This window comes from Lutra lutra, chromosome 7 (genome assembly GCF_902655055.1).
Source record: "Lutra lutra chromosome 7, mLutLut1.2, whole genome shotgun sequence".
NCBI lineage: Eukaryota > Metazoa > Chordata > Mammalia > Carnivora > Mustelidae > Lutra > Lutra lutra.
In genome coordinates, this window is record NC_062284.1 from 96,670,960 (window position 1) to 96,694,474 (window position 23,515).

General features: G+C 35.8%; 1 pseudogene; it reads left to right on the forward strand.

Annotated features, from left to right (window-relative positions):
* Nucleotides 1-590: 590 nt before the first annotated feature.
* On the forward strand, nucleotides 591-18,694 carry LOC125104513 (60S ribosomal protein L8-like; annotated as a pseudogene).
* Nucleotides 18,695-23,515: the final 4,821 nt, after the last annotated feature.

The window sequence follows — 23,515 nt, forward strand, 5'->3', positions numbered from 1 at the left end:
CCATGATCATATGAGTTTAGCAACTGTTGAGTTGAACCAAATCAATAGTCTTGGGTATTTTTCAGAGGCTTTAATGAATAAAGTAGCAGTGTATATGATAAAAAATAGATGATAAAATATGAGAATTCTTTATCCTTATTTATCTACATGCTATGCATTAATTCATTTATTAAACAGCATACCAATTAATATCCTTATTATTAGATAACAATTTTTGCCGGAATCACAATTTGAAAAAGACTGCTGTGAAAAGTATGAGTCACCACAGATAACAAACATTAATTAATCTTTGCAATCAAACCATGTAGCCATGTACAATGCCCATTTCTTTCTTGAACAAAAATGAGAACTCAAATATTACCTTATGATTTGGCTCCCTAAGTGATGCTTAAGTATTTTTTTAAGATTCAATGCTTTATTTAAAGAAAGAGTTTAAATTATAATTCCTTATATTCAATGTGCTTGGGCAATGCATAGTTTTAAATGTGTTTCTGAAACTGAACCAAAGAGAAAAAAAAAATCACAACAAAGCAACCACAGGGAGCCTGACAGATCTGTGCTGGCAGTTGCAGCTGTCTGAGAGGCACGCCATGGCTGTGCTGTCCATCACTGCCACCAACGTGGGCCTCCTCTTACCCTAGCTGACCTGCTGGTATTCACTGAGCTGCTTTGGAAGCCAAGAGAGCTGACCCAGGCTGAGGAGTGACTACACTGTCGTGGATAGTGGAGCTCTGGAAGCACCCTTTTTACCTTGTGGGGAGAGGCAAGACTGATGCTACCTTTGCCCCTTGATTCGAGAGATTAAAGTTCTAAGTGAATCTGGGCTTTCTGAGATCAGTTTTTCAGAAATGACAGAAGCCACTGACTACTTCTATAGGGATTCAGAGCAGCAGATCTATGACCTATTCCAGAAGTCCTCCGAAGAAGACAGAAGCATTTGGAGTTCCTGGAGGCAGAGGAGTCTTTTGAACTGAGAAGAACTTCAGTGTCTGGAAGTGGTTCCTAGGACCTGGGAGATTTGCTTCATGAAAGCACACTGATGGTAGTCCACCCAAGAAAAGGAATTTTAATTGTTTTGATAACTGGACTGGATTCCCTTATAAGAGAAGGGAAAAAAAAGAATTAAATCACAGAATTGATTAAAATAAAAGAAGGCATTTTTTTCTTAAAAAGAAAGTCCCTGTACTTATTAAACAGAGGGTAGGGCCATGAAAAATAAGGTAGTAAAACTACAAATGAAGCTGGATGAAGTGGCTGTATGAAGGATTATGCATATATGTGCACAGTGGTCTGTGGGAATATGAGAGGTGAAGGATACAGGACACCAAGCTTTAGCATGTTCATACTCTGGCTGTTGCTGCTACATCATGCCATGCCTTTGTTACCTCATCTTCCTTATCCAGCTGGTAAAACTCTACTCATCAAATAATCAATTTCCTTACAGAGCCTCAATTTACCTTCTCAGGAAACATCAATTCCTCCAGCCTCATGCCTTTGGGGTACCTTGTACACCAGTAAAGATTCCTAATGTTATCACCCAAATATAAGTAAAATGTGAAGAAACACAGTGCATTAAGTATTTCTTTCAGAGTACATTGCTAGGCATAGTATAATAAGGTATTAGACTTAAGTTTGTTTAGGGACTTAATATGAATATCATGGATGAAAATAAATTGTGTAGAGAGAAAAGGATGCTATATATAACCCAAGAGAAGTTTGGTATCTCTTTCATTAGTTATATTTGATCGATATGATTATGGCATATATTGTACAGAACAGAACATGGGTTGGCTAACTTTTTCTGTAAAAGGTCAATAGTAGGGGTGCCTGGGGGGCTCAGTTGGTTAAGTGTCTACCTACTGCACAGGTCATAATCCCAGGGTCCTGGAATTGAGCCCCACATCGGGCTCTCTGGTTAGTGGGGAGTTTGCTTTTCTCTCTCCTTCTGCCACTCCCCTGCTTGTGGGTCTCTCTCTGTTTCAAACAAATAAAATCTTAAAAATAAATTAAAGGTCAACAGTAACTATGTTAGGGTTTACAAGCTGTAGGTCTTCATCTCAACCACTCAGCTCTTCCTGTTGTAATGCAAAAGCAACCATGGTAATAAGTAAACAAAAAGAACATGGTTGTGTTTCAATGGAAGTTAATTTTAACAATATGTGGCAAGCCATATTTGGTCTCCTGGCTATAGTTTGCTGACACCTGTTACAAAAGATAGAATTCCAATTAAAATTTTGGAATATCTATTTTAGTAAATCTTTAGTTTTTGCATGGGTTGTGATGATCTAATTATTATTATTATTATTTTTAAACAATCTGAGTAACTATTTATTTATTTGTTTGTTTATTTTTGCCTCATTGAACTGGCTAGTTTCAATAGAATAGAAATTGTTGGATAGAAATGGTGAGAGTAAACATCCTCAATTTGTTCCTAATATTAGAGAGAAGACATTTGGCCTTTCACAATTAAGCAAAATATTAGATATAGATTTTTTGTGAATGTCCTTTTAAAATGTCATTGGTCATATGTGAACTATAAAAGTGTTTTTTGGGGCACCTGGGTGACTCAGTCAGTTAAGTGTCTGCCTTCAGCTCAGGTCATGATCTCAAGGTCCTGGGATTGAGCCTTACATCTGGTTCTCTACTCAGTGGGGAGCCTGCTTCATCTCCACCCCTGACCCCCGCCACCTGCCTCTCTAGTTACCTGTGATCTCTTTCTCTGTCAAATAAGTAAATAAAATCTTTAGAAATAAAAGTGAAGGAGAAAAAAGAGAGAAAGGAAATGATAATATCAAGAATTAAACTAGGTAGGGATGCCTGGGTGTCTCAGTTGGTTAAGCGGCTGCCTTCGGCTCAGGTCATGATCCCAGAGTCCTGGGATTGAGTCCCACATCAGGCTCCTTGCTCAGCGGGGAGCCTGCTTCTCCCTCTGCCTCTGCCTACCACTCTGTCTGCCTGTGCTTTCTCTCTCTCTCTCTCTCTAACAAATAAATTAAAAAAAAAAACTTAAAAAAAAGAATTAAACTAGGTATATCTCTATATCTGAAAGAAAGAAGAAAATATTGAGTACCTTGCAGCAATAATTAAGTGAAATAGAAAAATCTCTTAGAAATACCCAGATTAACAAAAACATAAAGATAAATGGAAAAGTTGAATAGCCTTAATAGTTTTGTATCTAACAAAAGACTGAAATAGTAAATAAAAAAATTTCTTACACAGATTTCCACATATGGATGCTTTTGTTGGTGAAATGTTTATGGGAGAAAAAAATGACAACTTTTCATAAACTTCTTAGAAAATGAGGGACAAACCCCTTTCCAGTGATTTTTTAAAAATAAATATGAAAAATTTTTCTTAACAACTGTCCCTCAATAGTGTGTCTATTGAACCTCTTCTTTTCACTACATGCTGGGAGCCTTCATCACACTATTTTGATTCATTCCATAAAATTTCAGTTGCACTTGGTTACTACAGTGGAATAGTTTTCGTATTCAGAACTCAGTATTTTCTATTAAATTTTCCAATCTTGAGCTTTTTTCAGAGATTATCCCTTATTCTGCACTGCAGTACGTCATCTCTGCTTTTAATAAGTTGGTTATAGGTGGTGTGAATTGGGACAGATGCCCCTCACCCTCACCTGAGAGCTGGGTTCTCTGCTCTTGGGCTCTGAAGGGGAATATAAGAGGCAAAAGCCTCTCTTCATAACTGGTCAGTCAGTGGTGGGGAAGTATTCTGGAACTCACATGGCTCTGTCTGGTTGGCTGGTAGCTTCTGTTGGAGTAATTGTTTCTACAAAGATGGCGGTTGGGGGGGTGCTTTCTTGATGAGGTGCTCAATTTCAGCTTCACTCTTGAGAACTAATGTTCAGCTCTGCCAGTCCCAATCTCTTTCCTGGACTGGTTGTCCCACTGATTTTGAAGTGTCTCTAACTCTTATTCCTTCCATAACCTTTGTGTTTGTTCACATAAACAACAGAAATGACTAGACTTTGTTTCCACAACCCTAAGATACATGAAGAAACTTACATTCATTTCCAGTCACAGATTATGTTCTATAATCTATGAGAAGACTATGAGAAGGGTACTTGCACGTAGGAAATCTATGCAGAAAGCAGACTATAAGAAGGGTACTTGCATGTAGGAAATCTACTGGAAAATGTTTCAGGATCATCAACCAAGATAAGAGAGCTGGTAGGTGCTGGCTCTATGACTTTTATAATTATCTGACAATAAAATCTGTGCTTGTTCATTTCTACTATGCCCCACTGTTTCCTCAAGTCTCACTCCTTTTAACATCAGGCTGAGCACTTCCATGTTATTGGTGAGATCTACAACATATGGCCAACAAGGTCTGCTTTGCAGGAGGTGAGGTATCTCCCAATAATATTTACAAATCAGAATATATTTGATATTAAAGCCTAAGTCATATAAGACAAGAATCTTATAGACAAATTTTCCCCAGAAACACAGTCTCGAAAAATCCTTGACAAAATATTGTCAAGTAGAATCCAGCAAAATTTTGAATGAAAAATATATAACAACCACTGGAATTGAATCCAAGAAATCAAGATTGTTTAATCATCAAAAATTTAAGCAGCATAATTTTCCACCTTAACAAAATTAAGGAGAAAAAACAATTGCTCATCACAAAGATTGGACAAAAATCATCTGGTAAAATTAAAACTTTATTCATAATAAAAGTTTTCAGCAAAGTAGGAGTTGAAAAATATTTCCACAGTCTAAAAACGTACATCTTTAAAAACAAACAAACAACAGCTAACACTGTATATAATGGTGAAATACTGAATATTTCCCCTTTGTGATTGAAAAGAAGGCAAGAGTGCCTAATGTCACTTCTATTAAATATTGTCTTGAGGGACATTAACTAGTGCTACAGGGTGAAGATAGAAAACATAGATATTAGAATGGAAGAATTAAAACTGTGTTTATCACAGAAGACATTGTTTTTGCATGGAAAATTTTTAAGAAACAAACAAAAAGGAAATCTTTAAGAAACTTATAAAACCACTACTAGAATTAGAGTAAAGGATATTCATAAGAATGTAGGATAAAATCTAATAGAGATTCACCTAGTAAAAGAGAAATGTATTTTACAGAGTTGCAACCATCCAAAAGCAGATGAACAGGTGTATAACTTTGTCTTTCATCCAAATGGAGAGAGAAATATTTTAATATTTCATTATTAACCTTGATGTTTATCATAGTTTTGGGGTTTTAGTTTATCAAGTTAAGCAACTCACTTTCTATTCCTATTTCTCTATGAGTTTTTATAATAAAAACTAAATTTTATCAAATGTTTTTTTCTAATGCTAGAGAGAAGATGTGATTATATTCCTTTATTTTGCTATATGTTGAGTTACCTTTATTAACTTTCTTTTTTTTTAAAAAAGATTTATTTATTTATTTGTCAGAGAGAGTGAGCACAGGCAGACAGAGTGGCAGGCAGAGGCAGAGGGAGAAGCAGGCTCCCCACCGAGCAAGGAGCCCGATGTGGGACTCGATCCCAGGACGCTGGGATCATGACCTGAGCTGAAGGCAGCCACTTAACCAACTGAGCCACCCAGGTGTCCCCCTTTATTAACTTTCTAATGTTAAACCAAACTTCAATTTCTGGAGGAGAAAAATAAACTTGGACATGATACATTATCATTTTTATACATTGATGAATTTGGTTTGATAATACTATGTCTATGATTTTCCATACACACCCAGTGCATCTCTAAGATTGAAGTTCGGCTGTAGTTTTCCAGTCTCATGTTGACCTTGTTGGGTTTTGGTGTCAAGTTTATGTCTATTTGAAAATATCTCCACCCCCCTTTTCTATTATCGAGAAAAGTTTCTATAGGTTTAGAATAATTTCTTATTTTAATTCTTAATTTACTCTAAGAATCCCACTGTACTAGGGCTTTATGACTATTCAATTGACTATAGAGTACTAGTAAATTTCTTGAATATTAACTATAATTCAGTTGTCAACTGAAAGCCTAATCAACATTCATGGAACCCAATGAACCTCAGGCAAGACAGAAAAATTATATCCCTAAAAGTGTATAGCAAAACTGCTAAAAAATGTTAAGATACAAAGAAAATTCTCTAAAATATCCAGAAGGGAAAAAAAAGAAGAAAAAACCCCCTTCAATTAACTATTGACTCTTCAATTTCTTTAATAGTTATAATATTATTCATGTTTTCTATTTCTTATAGTCATTTTTACAATCAGCATTTGTTTCCAATTTAAAAGTTGTGGCATATCTATTTGCACAATACATATGAATGATATTCAAAATATTTTATGACTATAAAAACAACAAATATATTTATAAATAAATGACACTGAAATACTCAGTTTTAGTAATATAGTAACTTAGCTCCATAATTTAATAACATTTAATATATATGGAACTAGTAACCCAGTCATATGTTATTAGTATAAATTATTGATAAAATCATTCTAATATAATCTAATTTATTTGTTGATTTTTGGAAATATTAGTGTCGTCATTTGTTTAATATGGTTTTTATTAATTAATTCATGTCTCATTAAAATGATACTCATACTATCATTTGTAGCCTCCACAGTAGGAACTTTTGCTAAAACATTAGGGAAGTAACAGCAATTCCATTTCTTTCTTTTTTCTTTTTTTTTTTTCCAGATTATTTATTTATTTATTTGAGAGCAAGTGAGAGAGAGAGAGAGAAAGAGAAAGGGCATGAGCAGGGGCGAGGGGCAAAGGGAGAGGGAAAAGCAGGCTCCCCACCGAGGACGGAGCCTGATACGGGACTCAATCCCAGAACCCTGGCATCATGACCTAAGCTGAAGGCAAACACTTAACCTATTGAGCCATTCAGGAACCCAGCAATTCCATTTAATAACGGCCATTTAATAATAACAAAATCTCTTTTAACAGAGTTGTAAGAAATACTCAATATCACATCTCTGTAACTGACTAAGTTACTGTGTTTGCTTCCTAGGACATCTGTGCAAAGTATCATTAACCAGATGGCTTAAAACAACAGAAATTTATTGTTTCATTGTTCTGGAGGTTAGAAGTTCAGTATCATGTAGTGGGGAACCACACTCTCTGAAAACTGTAAGAAAATCCTTCCCTGCCTCCTCTTAGCTACTGATGACTTGCTGGCAAACTTTGACATTTCTTGATTTTCAGCTGCACTAACTCTATTCTCTGCCTTTTCTTTGGTATTCTCCTTGTGTCTCTGTTTCTTCACATGTGCACACATTGGTGTCCACTCTACTCCAGTGTGACCTCATCTTAACTAATGACATCTGCAACAACCATAAGTGAAGATGTCATTGTATCCTTTTCAGGCAACGTAATTCAACCCATAACAGTTACCAAATTTTTTTTTAGAATGTATTATGAAATTTGTTTAAACTTAATCCCTCAGCTAATTAAGATGAACCATACTATGGTTTACATATAGTTGCATTGACCTCTGGCTTCTACCTTCTACAGCCAAGCTGTCACTCCTTTGAAGGTATTTTTGTCTTTTCCCCCTTCTAGATACTTTTAGAGGTTTCTTTTTTTATATCTTATCTTTTTTGTGGTTTCACTATATGGAGGTAGAACTTTTCTTATCCTTGTCTGCAATTCACTGGTTTTCATTAATATATGATTAGGTGTCTTCACAGATTCTGTTTTGTTCTTTTTCTTCTTTTGCGAGCAAGCAAGAGAGCACTACCAGGGGGAGGGAGGGTGGTACAGGGAGGGGAGAAGGAGGGAGCCCTACAAGGGGCTTGATTTTAGGACCCCGAGATCATGACCCAAGCTGAACACAGGCCCTTAATTGACTGAGCCACCCAGGCACCCCTATTTCTTCCTATCTTAACTATAATTTGATGTTGTAAGAAGCTGCTAAAATATATGTAATCCAGTATTTTAGTTGTTTTCAGAAAAAGCATTAGTCCAAATACTATTTCAGTCTTATTCTAAACAAAGGATGCTTGTTTATTTTATTTTTTATTAGATAACTAACAATTTTATCTGAAACAAAAGAGTAAATGCATCTGTACCAAGCCATAAACATGAGCCATTTACATGAGGCCTTTTTAATCATTAACCTTAACAAGACACAAAACATAACAAGGCAGTAGCTAGATCATACATTTTAATTATTTATATCATTTTACAATAAATAATTTACATTAAACATACTGAAAGAATGTTTTAAGGAAGATTGGTAAAATTTATATATAGAGTTGGCAACAAAGCTAAAATAAAAAATACTCTGACCTTTTATTTAGATATTTCTTCTAAGTGTACATTATAAAGAATATTTTATCTACATTAATCATCATTAAGTTGTGAAGAGCGTTAGTATTTCTAGAGAATGAAAGATGTTTAAATAGGAAAGCACTGAGATGTGGAAGAGAGAAACTTAATGAAAGTAGTAGTCCCTTTGAAATATTTTTAATATCATTGACATTATACACTCACTATATAAATAGGATTGTGAAAAGTTTCTGTGAATGCAATCAATCAGTCATTCACCTATTCCAAAGACATTTTCAGACATTCATTAAGCATATTTTTCAGGAAGTTTTCTCTCATCAACCCCTATGTCTCTCTCTGTGGCATTCTTTTTGGTGTTCTTATTTTCTTCATTTTTTTTTAAGATTTTGTTTATTTATTTAGAGAGAACATGCAAATGTGGGGGTGCTGAGGGAGAGCATTTCAAGCAGACTCCGCTGATTATGGAGCATGAAGAGTCAGACGTTAAACTGACTTAGCTATCTAGGAGCCCTGTTGTTCCTTTTTTTTTTTTTTTATAAAAAGCAATCAACAGCCAATAATAACTATTATTGCTTTACTTTTATTATATTCCAGAAATTTAGTAAGCATTTCATTACATTATTTCATTTAAAATCCAACAAAGGTCTGAGAGTTAATCTCTTATTAATGCATTTTAAGGTGAGGGAAATGAGTTAAAGAACTAGTCCAATGTCACACAGTTAATGAACTGCAGGTACTAACTGAGTCTTGTCTGACTTCAAAGACAGATGCTCTGCTGCCTCCAAAGTAATAGATGTGTGGTACCTTTAAAGAGAATTAAAAAGTAACAAATGAGTCTAACAGCATCACACCAATTAGTTCTCTGTCCTATACACATACATATTCAGAGAGATTCTGTTTTTCACAACTGTCATCCAATTGGAGCCACCAACCAGTGAGCAGTGATTCTGTTTTAAGTGACATCATCTGCAGAGAAACATTGCAGAAGCCAGGAAGTAATTTAAAAGGAATTTCAATCTCTACTCACACCTGCCAAAAACGTTGTTGGGACTCTTCAGTCATAATACTGCTAAACAGTTCCAATATTTTCTTTTCTCTTCTTCCCAAATTCTCTCAGGCACTTCTCAGAGTGTTTCTCCCTTCTTCTCCTTTATTATACAGATTAATTTCACTTGGCATTTCCTTGTGAACTTCCTCCCATCTTCATGGTCTTTACTTTCTCTTTTGTTTTCAAATTCTGAACTAGAATACTTAGCATTAGGCTGTTAGAGAAGGTCTACCTTCTAGGAGGTGAGAGAGGCTAGAAATACAGGCACATTGTGTGTGTGTGTGTGTGTGTGAGAGAGAGAGAGAGGGAGAACAGAATTTGGGTGTGCTAACACTTAAAATAGAAAAAAAAATCTAAGGTAAAAAGATGAAGAAAAAAATGAGCTTCCCGTTGCTGTGGCCATTTTGCTTATTTTATAAGGAAGCCTTATGAATAAACAGAGTAACTAAATCTAAACTACAATTACTTCTCTGCAGAAAGGTGACCGTGGCAAGGGGAGATATGTTCTCTAAGGCATTCTCTTCCACTAAAGTCCTGAAGTAGGCTTCCCTCGTGTTTAAAGAGGTAAGCAGTTCCAGGATATGTAAAGTTCTTTTATAGATATTAAAATGAATATTTTTATTTTACAATACAGCCACTTCAGAAAATACTTTATGGCATTGTGTATAAAGTTAAACATTTACTCACCAAAACCCAGCAGCATCTCTCCTAGTTTTATTAATTAAAAAAGAAAGGAAAACCATTATCACACTACACATATTTGTAAATGTTTATAACACCTTTATGAATAATGGCCCCAAGCTAAAAACAATCTAAATGTTCAACAAATGATGTACAGATAAATCTTGATACTTCACACATGAGACTACTACTCAGTCATTAAAAGGTATTAGCTACTGATACATACAGTGATATGGATGAATCTCAAAAGTGCTACATTAAATGAAACAAGTCACTTAGTCACAGAAAATAAATAGTTATATGATTCCATTGAATGACATTCTAGAAAATTCAAAATTATGGAGACATAAATTAGATCTGTGTTTCCCAGGGGCTGGGGTTAGGAAGGAGATCAACGACACGGGGGCCCAAGGGAACTCTGGAGTCATGGGAATATTATATATTTTGATAATAGTGGTGGCGACGTAGTTTACATTTGTTAAAAAATAAAAATAAAAATGAGTATTTTACTTTGTCACATATATTAAATGTATGTATTAATGTTATGTTCAAACTATTTAAAATATTTTTGCATATTATTTCTAGATGTATTTTAACACACTTAGGAGAATAACTGTCAACAACCCTAAAGTTTTCCAAATTCTATACTCTTCCCTGGAATTAATAGTTTAGGAAGCTACATTAGTTTTCTGGTCACTTGGGTTTCATTTAACATATTGTTACCTTAATGCCCTATTGCTGTGAAACTCTTCTCTTACATAAATTTTTACCATGAAGAGCCCCAGTTTACTCTGTGGTGCCTGAGTGGAAGTGTGCTGTCACCACACAGGGCTACTGGGGCTTGTCCCTAAAAAGTGAAATTGTAGCCATGAAGTAGGAGTTGAGGAAAGTGGAAGGCCCTGTCTTCTTTGCCAGACTCACTTGAAGTAGAGCAACTGGGAGTCATTTCAGTAACAAGGAGCTGGGACATGGGAGAACTGGGTGAGGAGTAGAACCAGGTTCAATGGCTCAAATGTCACAGATTTGCTGTGACTCAAACGTCACAGATTTGCTGTTCTTAACCAGATTTCATGGATTTTATTGAATAAATCAAATTGTTCCTCAAGTTGTTGTAAGCACATAGGATAATTCCCAGAGACTTTATATGGCTACTGTTATTGTTTAATGTAATTTTCACATACACAAAAAAACAGCTGTTTGCTAGGGAAAGGGCTTACTGAACTCTTCTGCTGAACAAGGAGCCTGATGTGGGACTCAATCCCAGGACCCTAGGATCATGACCTGAGCTGAAGGCAGTGGCTTAACCAACTGAACCACCCAGGTGTCCCCAGGGCAAACTTTTACTAATATTCAGAGACTTCAGAGTTTCATAATTAGTCTTGTTCATATAATATGAGGGAATAGTTATGGGAATGATTCTAACTAGTTGGCATATATATAAGCTGAAACAGTACTTCTCAACTCTGGTGCCACATGATCCCTAGAGGGGGAGGTTTTTAAAACACTGATGAACACGACTTATCCCAAGATATTCTAATTAAACTCTTCTGGATAGGACCTGAGTATCAGTAATTTAAAAATAATTCCTGGGATGATCCAAACTGGAGCCAGATTTGAGAACCGCAGAATTAGACATTTTAGAGGGGACTTGTGGATTGGATTCATAGTTGAAACTATGTGGCTTTTATGTTTTCCGCCAACATTGAAAACTGAGAAAACAACCTTTCTGAGGGAATCTGTATATTGAGGAGTTATCCCTTCTTTACACCATTATATATAAATAAATAATGAAAATAACTCAGAGCATAAAGTTTTTAATTGCTTTTATTTGATAAAAGCATGACTTGCACAAAATAAAATTTTCTTTTCTCAGTCTTCTATATTTATAGTCATCTACGCAAATATGCTATTATTTATAAACCTATTCAGGGATTATGTTTATTACAGCAAGTGACATATTGGTAGAACTTAGTAAATTTCATGTCTGCAACAATATGGCAATCAGATATCATTTGACAAGTATTGCCTAAAAGGACAAGCATTGCCTAAAAGAGATCTGGTATAAGGGGAAGAATATAGGAAAGCCCCACCATAATCCAGGTAGAGTCATTTTCCTGACTTTCTGTAGGAATGCTTATTATCACCTAAAGTGGATTTGATGAAGAGGCTTCCAAAGATTATGGTCTTTATGTATCCAAAATAAAAAGAAAATTAAAAGCAATATTTTTAGAAACCTTGCTGTAATGATTACACCATTCCTCCCCAGAGGATGGGGATTTCATTTTAAAATTGCAGCAATTGTTACTTTCTCCTATGTGATTTTACCTAATTATATAAGTGAACTATGTTTTTGTACAAGATTATTATCATTAGTGTGACAAGTTTCTTTCTAAGTTTCAGTTTATGAGGAATTTACTAGTAAAATTTATTGTTTTTTTAATTCTTTGGTCTTTTTAAAAGTGTTAACACTGTGACAAGGCTGTACATGAATACCATTTTCTTTTAACATTTGGATAATTACCAGAAATGATTTAATTAAAATTAAAGAAGAAACCAATACATTGTGATCTACATTGCAATAATCATTAAAAGTTAGTGTCAAAGGCAAAATATTACTCATCATTCTTGCCACTGTCATTTGAAAAGGAGGGTAAAGTATTCAATATGCTGATATCTTGAGGACACATTTTTACTGGGTCTTTTTTCATGTCTCCTAACCATCCCAGGTATGTTGGTATAATAACATAATAATTTAAATGATATCAAATGTGAAATAAAATGAAAATTTAACTTACAAAGACAGTAGTTTTCAAACAAAAATAAAAACAGAAACAGAAATAAACAAGCCCACCCAAATTTTAACAAATTTCAAATTTCCTGATAACGTTAAACTCATAGAGTCTTGGGCCAAATGCAACTTAGAGAGGTTGTCTGTCTTCATTCCTTATATTCACATTGTTAAAACATTATTATGTTTTAATTTCTTATTTTTTTCACCCTCACATCACAAAATACTAGCAATTTCTTTTGACTAATCTAATCCCTAATCTCTTTTAATCTTCTTCCCACTGCCATTATAATTCTTTCTTGATACAGCAGGGTTAACATATGAAAAACAAGGACTCAAATAATTGATTGCTCCTTTTATAGGTTCTGATGTTGAATTGATCTTTGACAAAGAAGCAAAGACAATTCAATGGAGAATTTTTTCTCAATAAATAAATAAATAAATAATGCTGGAACAACCATATATTCACATGCAAATAAAAATAATCCATGAAAGAGAAAATTTATACACTGGACTCCATTAAAATTAAAATTTTTATTCTGCAAAAGACACAGAAATGAGAGAATGAAAAGAGTCCACTGACTGGGAGAAAATCTTTGCAATACATATCTGGTAAGAGGACAGTATCTAAAATACACTAAAAATTCTTAAGAGTACTTACTCTTTAAGAATAAGAGTAATAAATTAATCCAATTAAAAAGTGAACACAATATTTGAACAGACGTCTCGCTAAGAAAAAAATACAGATAGCATATGCTTACAAAAAGATGATCAATATCATATGTCATCAGAGAATTTAAAATTAAAACAATAGTAAGACACCATTACACATTTATTAAAGAGGCTAAAATCCAAAACACTGAGAACACCAAATGCTGACAAGGTTATGGTGCAATAGCATTTATTGCTGGTGGGGTACCATGCAAAATGGTATAGCCACTTTAGAACCCATTTTGAAATTATGAAATTAAACATACTCTTAATGTACAATTTAGCAATTTCACTGCTTATTTAATTAAACAAGTTGAGAACTTCTGTTCACCCATAAGCTTGCACAAGAATATTTATAGCAGTTTTATTTATAATTTCTAAAACTTGGAGGTAACCAAGATGTTCTTCAATAAATAAATGGATAAATAAACTGTGGTACATCAAGACAATGGAATATTATTCAGCAATAAAAAATGAGTTATCATTCCATGAAAAGACATGGAAGAAACTTAAAAGCATATTGCTAAGTGAAAGAAACCAAGCTGAAAAGTTTACATAATGTATGATTCTAACTATATGGCATTCTGGAAGAAGCGAAACTATGGAGATAGTAAAATGATTACTGATTGCTAGGGGTTCTGTTTAGGAGGAAGGGATGAATAGGTAGAGAACAGGATGCTTAGGCACATGAAACTATTCTGTATGACACTGTAGTGGGGGATCTACACCATTATACATCTATCAAAACACATAGATTATGCAACACAGAAAGTGAACCTGAATGTAAACTATGAAATTTAGTTAATGTAACAATTTTGGCTTATCAATTGTAACAAAGATAGCACATAATTCAAGATGTTAATAATAAGGCAAATTGTGTGGGTGGCAGGGGGAGTTGAGGGGTTATAGGAAAGCTCTGTACTTCCACTAAATCTTTCTGTAAATCCCAAGCTGTTCTGAAGTATATTAATTGTTTTGAAAAAAGTTCCTGATGGCTTTTTACTACTTTAGAACAAAATTTAAACTTTTCACTTTCCTTTAAGGTCCTTCATGCTGTGCTTCCTATCTCTCTTTCTTAATTCATCTTCTATGGCATTTCACTTGTCCCAAATATCCTCCATTGTGTTAATCAGATATAATAAAACTTTCCAATTCAGGACTTCTACAATTGCTATCCCCTAGGTGATATTTTTACCATAAATCTTCACTCCTTCCCTTCATTCATATGCCTTTAAGTAAAACTTGAATTACCAATTCATCAGCAGTTCTTTTTGCACAGGACATCAGAGCAGATGATATGTTCTTATGTATGTTTCTCATGTTTCACTTACATAAGAATGACATTTTATAAAACCAGGTGCCTCATTTGTCCTGTCTGTAACTGTTACTTTACAACTGTTTCACAGTCTATAAAAATGGCCATTATGTAATATTCATAAAATTAATATTTGAATCAATTAATTATTATAATTTTATAGGTGAGAAAAATAAGAAGTTGAAAGTTTGATGGCTTGTTAATGTCTATTCAGGTGGAATGTCAGAGGAAGGGAATCTTGTTTCCTACTGTCTCTCTGACCATTGGATGTTCCTCTACAATAGACCATGAGGCAACACAGCATAGGACAGTCCTACCATCACTGGCATAATTTTAGGGAAATAGAGTGGTATTCATGAAGGCTGGCATGAAGTTTTCGTCAATTAGGATGTAATAAAAGCTTAATTAAGTCACAGTGAAGATGATATTCAATAATATATATTAGATTCAAATGTATGGATTTTTCCTAAAATACACTGTATGTTGATTTTCACTTACATACATTACATATCAAAACAGAATCCCATCATTATGGTCTACAAATACTAGATCTCCACATTTATTGCTCTGGGTAATGAGTTTTTTCCTATAGCCTCCTAGGTCACCTCTAGTCTCTGATATCATTAGTTAAAATGTATTTTAACAAAAGAAATTAAATGCCCAGAATTTTTTGACCTGAGGATTGAATTGGTGTTACATATCAATCAACAGATATTTGAGACCTCGTGTGGGTAAAGTTATTACACTCTGGGCTATACAACAGAATGAGAGGTTCATTTCTTTCTCAGGTTTATGCACATTTAGGGCCATTTATTTAATGTTACAGTGAGATCATAAATTCAAGGATAAAATATATAGTAAAATTATTAGATTCATTCTTAATTTGGTGGGTTTGAAAACTTTTCATATCATTTTTCTGTTCCCTTAGATTAAAGACCCAGAAATGCCTCTTTTAATAGGTCTAAAATAAATGAAAAATTGAGAGGGCATTTAATTAACTTTAAATAAGTGTTTTCAACAAAACTGAACTGTGCATAAATATAAAATATCAGCTTAATTGATATAATCATTTATAGCTAGATAATACATATAGTTAAATTATCATCTGTTACCTATATTATAATATAGTTCTGTTCCCCCAAGTAATTTAAGTTGATTTTATTGAGATAATAAACATTTATTGATGAAATGAGTGGCCTATCATACATAGTGGCATACTATTTTAGATGCTTTAAAACTTGTTACTGCTCTAAATCTTCACAATGACATTTGAGTGTCATTGTCATTTCATTAACATTGCACATCATTTTATACTTCAATTAGGTAACTGCAGATCTTAATGAGATTTTAGTAGTAACAATATGCACTATCATAAAATTTGTGAGCTCTTATGGTGAAATTAAGGTCCAATGCTTGTATGGAGTTGTAAACTTCCTGAAACAGCTCAAGTAAATGGAGACTAGTGCCCATGGCTGACTTAAGGCAAAATTTATCTCATACAGTTTCATGCATTCTTTTTGGAGTCTCTGCTCCTTTCTGTACAATCAATTATCACATCAGTACTTGAGCCACAGGGCACTTGATGTCCAGGGATTTCCTTTCAAGTTTAGAGGGATTGGTAATCCCTAAATAATCTAATCTATTTTCCTTAACTGTGTAAAAAGACACTGAAACTCAGAGAGGCTCTGATCAATGACATACAACTAAGGTGTTACAGAAATAGGTAGAGAAATGGGTTTTATTGATTCATATTGCCTGTGTATTTGAGTTGTGACTGTTTCAAATAAAAAGTAAACAATCTGTAACCATATTTTGGAAATTCACTGGCCAGAGGTGAAATGAATGAAAGTTTAAGATGTTAAGTCCAATACCATTGTATAAGGGAGAGAAAGAAATATTCATGAGATCACTATCAGCAGTAATTATATAACACAAAGAAAGAAACTGGATGTTATGTGTTGGAAGAAATATGTGTATGTGGTGAGGGAGGTCACATGCTTTGCCAAGCCATGTAACTCTATCAATATTAAATATTCATTGAAAACATCATATTACTTGACCCATCAATGACAATTGACAAAACTGATCACTCCCATCCTTAGTTTTCAGAACTTCATACATATTTGATTTTTCCTCTTACTTAAGTGGTTATTTCTATTTAATCTCCTTTGGTCTCTCCTCGATGCTTTCAATTCCAGATATTGGAGTGTCCAGGGATCCATCCTTGGACTTCTCATTCTCTCGGTGCTCACATTTAGTGTGGAACTCCTGATTGTTTCTGCCACCCAAATCTGTTCTACCCATTCATCTCAGTCACATGAAATATTATCTTTCTAGATGTTTCAACCAAAATCTTTGACATGATATTCAACTTTTCTCTTGGTTCTATAAATTACTTCCAATCTATTAGCAACAATAGATACATATGCAGGCACCTCTTTGCTGTCACTAAAGCTCTCATGTTGGTCCAAGCTACAGATATCTCTTCCCTGCATTCATACATTGTTTCCTTGCATCTGCAATTACTTTCCTTTAGGCTGTTCTACACAATACATCTAAAGTTATTATATCATTCCTCCACTTAAAGCCCGCCATTCATTTACTTACTTCTTCATCAACTATTCATTCTGCATTCGTTCATTGATTTAGTCATCAAATATTTTCACGTGGTAGACCCTCTTTAGATGCTTGGTATCTACCACGAAACAAGCAAAAGTGATGACTGCCTTCATAAATTCACATTCAAGCAAGGAAGAAACATACAATAAACAACATATATGACTTAGAACATAAATTTTTAATTTTAGGAAAAATAGTAAATATAGATCATAGTAAGGGGGATCCAGAATGCTAGGTCTATAATGGTGGAGAGAGGCACAAGCAGGCTGCAGTATTAAAGTAGGTGGTTAGAGTAAGCCTCATGAGAAGGTGAGATTTGAGCACAGATTTGAGGAAGATAAAAACTAACATGTACATCTGGAGCAAGAGTGTTCTGGACAGAGGGAACAATAGCCCACAAAGTCAAAAGTAGAAGCCTATCTGGAGTGCCCTAATCATTTTGCTCCTGTAATACTACTCCCTAATACTTGAGTTTTCTTCCCATGCTCCTATACAAGGGTCTTCATTTCTGGGGCTCCTTCTTTCTGGAATGTGCTTTTCAGGGTATTTGCAAGGCTCAAGTATGAAACCTTTCCATATCTTTGCTCAAATTTACCATCAGAGAGATCTTCCCCTGGCCGTATTATTTAAAACTGCAATTCCTCTTACCTGGCACTATCCATGTCCCTTCTCTGCTTTAATTTTGACAATTCTACTCAGCATAATCTATTGTACTATATAACTTATTTGTCTTATCTGTTGTCTATCTCTCAGTCCAAAGGAAAGGTGTGCTGTCTGGAGGAGAAGCCTGGGGACTGGGGCAAGCTGGCCCGAGCCTTGGGGAACTATGCCACCGTCATCTCCCACAACTTGGAGACCAAGAAGACCCGCGTGAAGCTGCCCTTGGGCTCAAAGAAGGTCATTTCTTCAGCCAACAGAGCTGTGGTCGGTGTGGTGGCTGGAGGTGGCCGCATGGACAAGCCCATTCTGAAGGCTGGCCGTGCCTACCACAAGTACAAGGCAAAGAGGAATTGCTGGACACGTGTGCGGGGAGTGGCCATGAGTGGCCTGTGGAGCATCCTTTTGGAGGTGGCAACCACCAGCACATTGGCAAACCCTCCACTATCCACAGAGATTCCCCTGCTGGCCACAAAGTGGGTCTTATTGTTGCCCGCTGGACTGGGCGTCTCCGGGGAACCAAGACTGTGCAGGAGAAGGAGAACTAGGGTTGAGGGGCTCAATAAAGTGTGTCCTTCTGCCACTAAAAAAAAAAAAAAAAAAAGTGCAGGGATTTTGTGTATTTTGCTTATTGTACTATCCCCAGCACCTAGAACAGTGCCTGGAACTACTTCTTTGGGCTACTCTATTTTTTTTATTATTTTTTAATTTGCATTTATTTTTTAATATATATTCTTTAAAATTTTAATTCCAGTATAATTAATATATATGTTATATTAGTTTTAGGTTTACACAATTATAGTGATTCAACAATTTTATTTATTTATTTATTTATTTATTTTTAAAGATTTTTTTAATTTATTTATTTGTCAGAGAGAGAGAGAGAGCATGAGCACAGGCAGACAGAGTGGTAGGCAGAGGCAGAGGGAGAAGCAGGCTCCCTGCTGAGCAAGGAGCCCGATGTGGGACTCGATCCCAGGACACTGGGATCATGACCTGAGCCGAAGGCAGCCGCTTAACCAACTGAGCCACCCAGGCGTCCCGTGATTCAACAATTTTAAACATTACTCAGTGTTTGTCATGATAAGTATACTTTTATTTATTTATTTATTTATTTTAAAGATTTTATTTATTCATTTGAGAGAGAGATATTGAGAGACAGCATGAGTGAGGAGAAGGTCAAAGGGAGAAGCAGACTCCCCATGGAGCTGGGAGCCCGATGTGGGACTTGATCCCGGGACTCTGGGATCATGACCTAAGCTGAAGGCAGTTGCCCAACCAACTGAGCCACCCAGGCATCCCAATAAGTACACTTTTAATTCCTTTCACCTATTTTACTCATTCTCCCACATGCCTCCCCTGTGGTAACCACCAGTTCTCTATAGTTAGAAGTGTGTTTTTGGTTTGTCTCTTTTTTCTTTGTTTATTTGTTTTCTTTCTTAATTTCCACATGTAAGTGAAATCATATGGTATTTTTCTTTCTCTGACTGACTTATTTCACTTTGGGGTGCTCTCTATTTTAATCTAGTGAATGGAATTAGCAAAGCATTGAATAAATATTTATTGAATGAAAAAATGGGTGCTTGGGTGGTTCAGTCAGTTAAACATGTGCCTGGCTGGGGTCATGATCCCAGGTCTTGGGATTGAGCTCTGAGTCAGGCTCCCAGCTCAGTGGAGAATCTGTTTCTCCCTCTCTCTTTGCCCCTTGTCCCTGCTCCTGTGCATGCTCCCCACCTCTCTCTCTCTTTCAAATACATAGATAAAATCTTTTTTTAAAAAGTGGATGCTTATTTTAGAATCCCTAAATTCTCCACTAGCATTGCCCATTAAAATGGAACAAACAGATAAATACTATAGTTATGTAAGATACTAACATAAGAGGAGGCTAGGTTAAGGGTATACTGGACCCCAACTCATAAGGTTGGTTAAAGTCCTTGCATCTTTAAGTATTTAAATGGTAATATTGGATTTCTCACAAACTGTAGATCAGCTGGATGGGTAAAATATGATTTCCCAGAAGGGAGCTTCATGTCATTAAAGTGTATTGACTGGAATGCTGATCAAACTTTTTTTTTTTTAAGTTCTTAACTTTTTTTAAAAAATTTTATTTTTTATAAACATATATTTTTATCCCCAGGGGTAAGGTCTGTGAATCACCAGGTTTACACACTTCACAGCACTCACCATAGCACATACCCTCCCCAGTGTCCATAATCCCACCCCCCTCCCAATCCCCCTCCCCCCATCAACCCTCAGTTTGTTTCGTGAGATTAAGAGTCACTTATGGTTTGTCTCCCTCCCAATTCCATCTTGTCTCATTTATTCTTCTCCTACCCCCTTAACCCCACATGTTGCATCTCCTCTCCCTCATATCAGGGAGATCATATGATAGTTGTCTTTCTCCGATTGACTTATTTCGCTAAGCATGATACCCTCTAGTTCCATCCACGTCGTCGCAAATGGCAAGATTTCATTTCTTTTGATGGCTGCATAGTATTCCATTGTGTATATATACCACATCTTCTTTATCCATTCGTCTGTTGATGGACATCTAGGTTCTTTCCATAGTTTGGCTATTGTAGACATTGCTGCTATAAACATTCGGGTGCACGTGCGCCTTCGGATCACTACGTTTGTATCTTTAGGGTAAATACCCAGCAGTGCAATTGCTGGGTCATAGGGTAGTTCTATTTTCAACATTTTGAGGAACCTCCATGCTGTTTTCCAGAGTGGTTGCACCAGCTTGCATTCCCACCAACAGTGTAGGAGGGTTCCTCTTTCTCCGCATCCTCGGCAGCATCTGTCATTTCCTGACTTGTTCATTTTAGCCATTCTGACTGGTGTGAGGTGATATCTCATTGTGGTTTTGATTTGTATTTCCCTGATGCCGAGTGATGTGGAGCACTTTTTCATGTGTCTGTTGGCCATCTGGATGTCTTCTCTGCAGAAATGTCTGTTCATGTCCTCTGCCCATTTCTTTTTTTTTTTTTTTAATTTTTATTTATTTATTTGACAGACAGAGATCACAGGTAGGCAGAGGAGCAGGCAGAGAGAGAGGGGTAAGCAGGCTCCCCGCTGAGCGGAGAGCCCGATATGGGGCTCGATCCCAGGACCCTGAGATCATGACCCGAGCCGAAGGCAGAGGCTTAAACCACTGAGCCACCCAGGTGCCCCTGCCCATTTCTTGATTGGATCATTTTTTCTTTGGGTGTTGAGTTTGCTAAGTTCTTTATAGATTTTGGACACTAGCCCTTTAACTGATAATGTCGTTTGCAAATATCTTCTCCCATTCTGTCAGTTGTCTTTTGGTTTTGTTCACTGTTTCCTTTGCTGTGCAAAAGCTTTTGATCTTGATAAAATCCCAATAGTTCATTTTTGCCCTTGCTTCCCTTGCTTTTGGCGATGTTCCTAGGAAGATGTTGCTGCGGCTGAGGTCGAAGAGGTTGCTGCCTGTGTTCTCCTCAAGGATTTTGATGGATTCCTTTCTCACATTGAGATCCTTCATCCATTTTGAGTCTATTTTCGTGTGTGGTGTAAGGAAATGATCCAATTTCATTCTTCTGCATGTGGCTGTCCAATTTTCCCAACACCATTTATTGAAGAGGCTGTCTTTTTTCCATTGGACATTCTTTCCTGCTTTGTTGAAGATGAGTTGACCATAGAGTTGAGGGTCCATTTCTGGGCTCTCTATTCTGTTCCATTGATCTATGTGTCTATTTTTGTGCCAGTACCATGGGGCTTGATGATGACAGCTTTGTAATAGAGCTTGAAGTCTGGAATTGTGATGCCACCAACTTTGGCTTTCTTTTTCAATATTCCTTTGGCTATTCGAGGTCTTTTCTGGTTCCATATAAATTTTAGGATTATTTGTTCCATTTCTTTGAAAAAAAAATGGATGGTACTTTGATAGGAATTGCATTAAATGTGTAGATTGCTTTAGGTAGCATAGACATTTTCACAATATTTATTCTTCCAATCCAGGAGCATGGAACATTTTTCCATTTCTTTGTGTCTTCCTCAATTTCTTTCATGAGTACTTTATAGTTTTCTGTGTATAGATTCTTAGTCTCTTTGGTTAGGTTTATTCCTAGGTATCTTATAGTTTTGGATGCAATTGTAAATGGGATGGACTCCTTAATTTCTCTTTCTTCTGTCTTGTTGTTGGTGTAGAGAAATGCAACTGATTTCTGTGCATTGATTTTATATCCTGACACTTTACTGAATTCCTGTACAAGTTCTAGCAGTTTTGGAGTGGAGTCTTTTGGGTTTTCCACATATAGTATCATATCATCTGCAAAGAGTGATAGTTTGACTTCTTCTTTGCCGATTTGGATGCCTTTAATTTCCTTTTGTTGTCTGATTTCTGAGGCTAGGACTTCTAGTACTATGTTGAATAGCAGTGGTGATAATGGACATCCCTGCCGTGTTCCTGACCTTAGCGGAAAAGCTTTGAGTTTTTCTCCATTGAGAATGATATTTGCGGTGGGTTTTTCATAGATGGCTTTGATAATATTGAGGTATGTGCCCTCTATCCCTACACTTTGAAGAGTTTTGATCAGGAAGGGATGCTGTACTTTGTCAAATGCTTTTTCAGCATCTATGGAGATTATCATATGGTTCTTGTTCTTTCTTTTATTAATGTGTTGTATCACATTGATTGATTTGCAGATGTTGAACCAGACTTGCAGCCCTGGAATAAATCCCACTTGGTCGTGGTGAATAATCCTTTTAATGTACTGTTGAATCCTATTGGCTAGTATTTTGGCGAGAATTTTTGCATCTGTGTTCATCAAGGATATTGGCCTGTAGTTCTCTTTTTTGATGGGATCCTTGTCTGGTTTTGGGATCAAGGTGATGCTGGCCTCATAAAATGAGTTTGGAAGTTTTCCTTCCATTTCTATTTTTTGGAACAGTTTCAGGAGAATAGGAATTAGTTCTTCTTTAAATGTTTGGTAGAATTCCCCCGGGAAGCCATCTGGCCCTGGGCTTTTGTTTGTTTGGAGATTTTTGATGACTGTTTCAATCTCCTTACTGGCTATGGGTCTGTTCAGGTTTTCTATTTCTTCCTGGTTCAGTTGTGGTAGTTTATATGTCTCTAGGAATGCATCCATTTCTTCCAGATTGTCAAATTTGTTGGCGTAGAGTTGCTCATAGTATGTTCTTATAATTGTCTGTATTTCTTTGGTGTTCGTTGTGATCTCTCCTCTTTCTTTCATGATTTTATTTATTTGGGTCCTCTCTCTTTTCTTTTTGATAAGTCTGGCCAGGGGGTTATCAATCTTATTAATTCTTTCAAAGAACCAGCTCCTAGTTTCGTTGATTTGTTCTATTGTTTTTTTGGTTTCTATTTCATTGATTTCTGCTCTGATCTTTATGATTTCTCTTCTCCTGCTGGGTTTAGGGTTTCTTTCTTGTTCTTTCTCC